The sequence below is a fragment of the Poecilia reticulata genome, linkage group LG8, assembly GCF_000633615.1.
Source record: "Poecilia reticulata strain Guanapo linkage group LG8, Guppy_female_1.0+MT, whole genome shotgun sequence".
NCBI classification, from domain to species: domain Eukaryota; kingdom Metazoa; phylum Chordata; class Actinopteri; order Cyprinodontiformes; family Poeciliidae; genus Poecilia; species Poecilia reticulata.
In genome coordinates this window covers 16,921,343-16,928,680 of record NC_024338.1, presented here as the reverse complement: position 1 = coordinate 16,928,680, position 7,338 = coordinate 16,921,343, and the positions used below count along the sequence as shown (strand labels likewise).

Sequence of the window (7,338 nt, the reverse complement as noted above, 5' to 3'; positions counted from 1 at the left end):
TGGATGTGGGCTAAGAATCGTCTCCAGGACGGCCTGAACACAGAGGCAGAGAGGGGAGATCCATTTCTCCCTCTCCTCCCCCGTCCTTTACAGCCGTCCTGTAACGAGCGGGCGGGGCTGAGCCATCACCATCTGATTTGAGGAGACCGCGAGATGGAGCCCTGCAGAGAGAATGGAGTGGTGAGGGGAGAGTGAATGAGCGGCAGGAGAGCAGAGTGCAGGAATGACATGCTGACATTAGAGGAAGATGGATGATAAGAGAGCAGGGAGAGAGAACTGAGGGATCCAAAGAGGTATAATGCAAAAGAAAAACGGCAAGATGAAGAAAGATGGCATGCATGACTGCAGACAAGCAACTTGTTTATGTTTTTAGTGCATTCTTTAAATGTCGGCGTCAGGATTTTTCTTTTTTTGTCAAAGTCTTCTGGATGTTTTGATGTGACAAAAACAAAACTGTTGCCATAATAAAATAAGACCTTTTTATGTTTATTTGACACCAGACATATTTTCAGAGGTTAAAATGCCACCTTATTTAAAGCTTATGGTACAGTTACAATCGTTCACATCTCTTTAACCTGGAATACTGGTCACATTATCAGATCAACAATATACTCGACCAAAAACATCAGCCAGGAATAATAAATCTGCTCACAAATAGCATCAGCTTCTGAACATGGTTTTAGTTTTTACTTCTGAATCCCAGTACAAACGAAAGTAATCATGGAGCATTTTTGTAAACAATTAAGAAAAATATCCGCAAGACAGAATGCAGGACCACAGAAAATGGTGTAGTAGGTATGCCGGGCCATTAGGTGGCGATGTAAAACTGGCAGAGAACAATGCAAAAAAACACAAAATGGTGCCAGTGAGGAACGCATAGGAGAGACATGGAACAATGATGTCATAGTTTTAAAAAGACAGTTTCCATTGGCCATAAAATTGCACAATTTAACATTTCAGAAATAAATTTGCTTAATAGAAATGCCAATTTTTGAAAAATTCACGTTTTTTTTTATTAAGATTTGACACGAGCATGAAGTGTTGTTTATTTATTTTTTCAAAATTGCAATGGAAATGCTTTTATTTTTCCACTACACGAATCACGTGATCACCAACTGAATGTGGAGCAAACCACTAAGAAAACAGGAAGTAGTTGGTGAATTGTAGTGAACAAACTTATGCAAATGTGAATTTCTCAATTGGAAACGAATACGACATTGTTTTTTTTTCTCACTACGTTTGCAGAATGTTGACAAAAGTTTTGTAGATACTGAAACGTTTCAAATATTTCTGGTCTCCCAGAAACAAACTTCCAACAATCTGTGTGAAGACCAGAATCCACACACAACAGCGTTTAGGTTTACGGATTCACAACCTAAAGGAGAAAAAACTTATTTTATTTTTCTTTTATTCACATCTCTCTGTCTGCCTGAACAGGAATGAGTCACACCCACCATCACCAATAGAAATCCAGTAAAACATCAAATTGTTTGCTTCCTGTGTCTCATCCTCCATGTTGTTTTGATGCCTTTTACTTGCCCAGTTTTCTAATATTACATTAATGAAGATAATGATGAATAACACACTATTTACTCTGTTTATTTCAGCTGCTTTATATGTACACGAGTAAAAAAAAAACTAAAACACATCAGACACAATAAATCAGCTAATAAAACTGTCCCCTGGCTCTTAGTGCTGCCTTAAACGCGTATTGAAGGCAACGCGGCCTTGAGAGCAGCGGACCGCTTACTTTGCTAGACTCCTTTTATAGATCGAGCTGCAAAGTGTTTCTGCATGTGACACACTTGAAAGCATTCGATAAGAGGAAGAAAAACTTTAAACAAAACTGGCACACAAGTTAAAAACACAGCTGTTCAAAACATCTTCCTGTTTTAACCACCGTTAGACTCTTGGCACTGATGCAGTGGCGCCAAACTCGTTTCATTTTGGGTCACATTAACGTCACAAATGCTATTAAAGAGCCAAAATATATCAATTAACCCGATGAACGGTTAGAAGTTCTTAAAATTAAATCATATTTTAAAAAATTTTACATTAATCAATCCCTGCAAGATTTCCATTTTTTTGCAATAAATTGCTAATTAAAAATATTTGCTGGAAATTTTGCAATATTTAGCAAATCAGATTTTTTATTACTCGAAAATAATTGATCTATAACTTGACATCAAGAAGTAAAAAATACTGCCACCTGCAGGTTGGATTTGGCATTACTTTGAACCAATGTTTTTGACCATTTTTCTGGAAAATTTTCAATAAACTCAATTATGCATTAGCACTAAAAATTATGCAATTTGTTGATTTTGTGTGAATTTCCACAATTGTAGTAAAACTAGAAGTATTGACAAATAAAAGCCACTTTGATTTAATAAAATAGTATTTAAGCACACACCTGCTATCTTGAAGGTTTTATTTATGCATAAACCTGGAGTCTACAGGGCCACATAAAAAAATGCAGCGGGCCAGATTTGGCCCCCGAGCCTCGTGTTTGAAACATTTACTCAACAAGCTCCTGTAGAGCTTTCAGTCATATTATCTGTTCAAAATATACAAACTAACTGACAGAAATGAACTAATATGCAGATTATCTTGATATAGTTTGAAAACCTCACTGGTTGAAAAGTAGTACTTGTCTGCATGTGTATTTCAGTACATTAGGATACCAAAAATTACATTTATTTTAAGAATTAAAGCAAAAATGTGACACTGGATATTGCACACAGTAATGTAGTTCATTATGTATTTTCACTCATTTTAATTAAGACTTGAACAAAGGATGTTCACAGTGTCATGCTGGGTTTAGGTTTTCTGACCAACATGCCAGAACACTTCAAGGAGATCAACGAATCAGTGATAAGAATTTATTTACAGTGAAAAGGGAAAAAAATAAATAAATTATGTTCAGACTTGGTCTCCAGGGGAAAACAGCAATCGGGTTGTTCAGGCTGGAAGGGAAGCGAGCAAATGGTGAGTTCAAAGTCTGCGGGAATATTGTCGACTCAATGTTTACTGACGGCGTTCTTACTTTGATTTGCAGCAAACGGTACGGAGGGGAGCTTGGTGGGTTCCTGGGTGGTGATCCTGATAGAGGCTTCCAACTGAGGTCCAACTGAGGTTCTGCGGATGTTATTAGCATTGGATGGCGGACAGGTAAGTTCTGCGGCTCACTGAGGTTCAGAGCAAGGAGGTCAGCCAACGTGGAAATCCAGAGGAGTAGAAGGCAGCGAGAAGGTGAGTAAATCCTGGGCATCCGGCGGGTAACATCCACTGGCGTCACAAGGGAAACTTTCACAGGGAAGAAACTTCCAGGAACACAGAGGCTTCAAGTGGAAGAACCACACGACACAGAGCAAGTTCCTGAAGAGGAGGCACAACAAAAGGTTACTAGAGAATTTTCACTAGGAAGAACAGGTGGCCATTAGTACTGGTACGGGTCGTACACTGTGGCGTCGAAGTGCTGGCTGAACCTCCTCTTGAAGATGATAACTCGCAGGTGAGCAGGTAATCAACGGCAGAGGAAAACACGCTCTGCAAAACAACCTCAGGGCGACCTCTGGTGGATGAAAGAAAAACAAACCCCCAAAAGCACCATCCCAACACACGTAGTTCTGTATGTATCCAAGCATATTAATTTAAAGTTGAGTGGAAGGAAAAAATATGATCAAAAGAAGTACACAAATAACCAAGAAGGAGTATTGTACAACAAAATGTATTTATACATTCGGGGCAGACTCCCAAGGAAAATAAACTTAATTATTGGAATAAATTACATTTTTTAAATTCTCAAGAAACTGAGTTTTGAGTTTTCATCCGCTGTGAGCCACAATCATCAAACCTGATATAAGTAAATGTTTGTGCTCCATGTGTTGAAGAGTTTCACTTTATAAAATGAATAAAAAAAAAAAAACTTTTTGGTAATATTCTGAATATTTGGGATGCTATACAGTTTCCCTCCAAAAGAAGCTTCAGCATTTTAACATCATATCTTACAGATCTCCAGCTGTTAAGGAAGTTTATCCTTTTTAAATATTTTTCTGAGCTCTTTTTGCCAGAATTAGCAGATTTTTCTATTCTGTTGTATAAAAATACCTGAGCCTCATTTTGAATGTTTTGGCTGAAAGAAGCTCTGACGTCATTTTCTAATTTCATTCAAACACGCACAGAAACTATTTTTTCTAACTTCCAGAAAATTGCGCCAGATTCTCGCCTAACTAGCTGTGAGTCATTTCCCTTAATCAGAAGCCTTTACAAGCAGAAGGACCTTTCAAACATGTCCTCCTCTGATTGATTAGCTCCTCGTTAAGGAATTAACTGAACCTCAACACTTATCCGACTTTCAATGAGAGAAAAGAAACCGAGAAGGATTTGGATAGAAGTGACTCATATTTTCTGGACATATAACCGTCTTGAAGATATTTATTTTAATCACAATTTAGTTCCTGTCATATTTACAAAGCTAACATATCCAAGGCTTCCCCCAGAAAACTCGCTGAGCCCGGTGGTTGGGTTCTAGGGCAGTCATTCGTCCAGTGGCCCGTCGTGCATTTGAGTTAAAAAATGTTTAAAGTTGAAACTTGAAAATATCACTTGATAATTATGCGTTATTGAAATATTGGAAGATTAATATTTGAATACCAACTATAAAGCCCTAAAAATGCAAACATTTTAAAAATCCTTGAATAAATAAGCATTGCTAAGCCTGGCGGGGGTACAAATAAAGCCTGTTGCCCTCCAGGCTTACAGTACATATATACAGTGATATCAGGTGTACTGTACACCTGATATCTTATATTTTTGCGCCATCTTGTGGGATGTAGGAAAGTACAAGCACTTTGTTTCTGTACTGAAGTACACTTTTCATGTATTTGAACTTTGTTACAGTACATTTGACCATGGGGTACTTTTAACTTTAAGTTTCTGTACTTCCCACTCAACTGCACTCCAATAACGTGTTAAATCTACGTCACAATGCGTTATTAGTTTAAAATGACCAACCAGATGAAAATGATATCATGGCATTAAAATATTGTTCACTACTGACACATTGTAAAGTTGAAGAAGTTGAAATAATCAGTGCCTGTTTCTTTAAATGTCTCTAAGGCCCATTTTTTCACTCAGAAACCTTTAACTTGAATGTGTTTACTAAAAAACTTTAAAGGTTTATCCATTTCCTCTTTCTTAGTTTGCTTAGTGGAATTAAACTCTGCAAGAAATTCCTGAAATTCTGATGCACAGAATCAAAAGTCCAACAAAAACATGTATTATCTGCAGCATTGTTCATTAAAATAGTACAACAGTATTGAAATTTATACACACAGTAGACAGACTTACTGATATTTTGCACCACTGTATTAATGAATACAGTCAGCAAGTACTTTTACTTCCAGTGCTTTGAGTATTTTTAAAAGAAAGTACCTTTGCTCAAGTAAAAATGTTAACGTGTTTCTATTTGTACTTTTACTGAAGCACAGAGTTTAATACTCTCTCCACTGCTGATTTTACCCCATTCTGTATAAAAAGTACTGCTGGACAACAGCGCCATCTTGTGGACAAACAACACTTCTTTTTTTTGCTATTCCTAAAAAATGCAATATTATTGCTCTGATATAGTAATAATATTCCATTAATATTAATACAATATTATTATAATAAATGTATTATAACGCATTTTTGTAATAATAATAATTATAATTATTATTGGTGCCATTTAAAGGGCCTTAATGGAAATTATCCATGTTAAGAAATTTAAAAACCTAGTTGGAAAAGGAAAAAAAGAAATGAAATTATTTTGGTTGGGAGATAGAAAACATTATAAAAGACTTTGATTTGTCTCATATAAATATCAAACAGTTCCTCTTTCTCCAGTTCGTCTCTATCTCCTAATAGTGTTGCTGATTTTACTTTGAAGGAGAAAAGGAAAAAAGAAAACCTTTCAGATCCATATTCAGTACAATCATATTTAGACAATAAGTACTATGGATACGTCCAAGTTTATACAGATGCTTTAAAAAAACTCAAATAGTAATAATGGGAGTCATTCATTGTTCCAGAGTTCAGTATTAAAATGTAAAAGAATCACTGATGGCGTCTCCGTTTATAGGAGAGATGATGGGAATCATTTTGGCTTCAGGATGGATTGAGGAAGTTCATCCACTGGGAAGTATAATATGTTCTGATTCAAGTTCATCACTATATTCATTTTAAAACAATCATTCTGTTAGTAAACCAGACCTTTTATTAGAGATTCAGTTATTAATTTTTAGAATTCAGGCAATGGGTTTATTAGTTATCTTTACATGGATATCATCACATAAAAGAAAATGAGTTGGCGGACAAATATGTAAAACAAGCTACAAAAAATAGTTATACTGATATATTGGTACCATTCAGTAAAGAAGAAATCAAATCTATTATTAAACAAAAGATTAAGAAAAGCTGGCAGAAGCAGTGGGAAGAAGATAGAACTGGTAGGTGGCTTTGCATTATTCAAAGAAAAGTTGGTGCAATGAGGAGAACAGGACGAAATAGAAAGGAGGAAACCATTATATCAAGATTATGTTTTCCTCATACAGAATTAAATAGTATCAATCAATCAATCAAATTTTATTTGTATAGCACATTTCAGCAGCAAGGCATTTCAAAGTGCTTTACATAATTAAAATAAAAACAGAAATAAACAGTGAGAAAGAGAGAGAGATTTAAAAAAAACATTACATCATTAAAACGTCGAAAAGAAATTAAAAAATTAAAAACATTAAAGACATCAAAACATGGAAGACATCAAAACCCGCACTCTAACCCTAATTTAGCCATAAGCAACTCTAAACAGGTGGGTTTTAAGTTGAGATTTAAAGGCACTCAGTGTTTCAGCTGTTTTACAGTTTTCTGGAAGTTTGTTCCAAATCTGTGGTGCATAGAAACTGAATGCTGCTTCTCCTCGTCTGGTTCTGGGGATGCAGAGCAGACCAGAACCAGAAGATCTGAGGGTCTAGACGGTTGGTACAACAATAACAGATCTTTAAGGTATTGTGGTGCCAAACCGTTCAGTGATTTATAAACTAACATCAGTATTTTAAAGTCTATTCTCTGAGCTACAGGGAGCCAGTGTAGGGACTTTAAAACTGGTGTTATGTCTCTATCTTCCTGGTTTTAGTCAGAACAGCAGCAGCATCTGGATCAGCAGCTGTTTATTGATTTGTTAGTCAGACCTGTGAAGACACTGTTGCAGTAATCAATGCAGCTAAAGATAAACGCATGGATGAGTTTCTCTAGATCGTGCTGAGACATCAGTCCTCTAATCCTGGAGATGTTCTTCAGGTG

The 7,338-nt window shown here is 36.1% G+C and overlaps 1 long non-coding RNA gene across 1 annotated transcript; it reads right to left on the bottom strand.

Moving 5' to 3' along the window:
* Positions 1 to 2,865: 2,865 nt before the first annotated feature.
* On the bottom strand, positions 2,866 to 5,386 carry LOC103468902 (uncharacterized). Its single transcript, XR_534263.2, has 3 exons — positions 3,459 to 5,386; positions 3,044 to 3,375; positions 2,866 to 2,963 (listed from the first exon to the last, which is right to left on the bottom strand). It is a non-coding gene; the product is annotated as an uncharacterized LOC103468902 (long non-coding RNA).
* Positions 5,387 to 7,338: the final 1,952 nt, after the last annotated feature.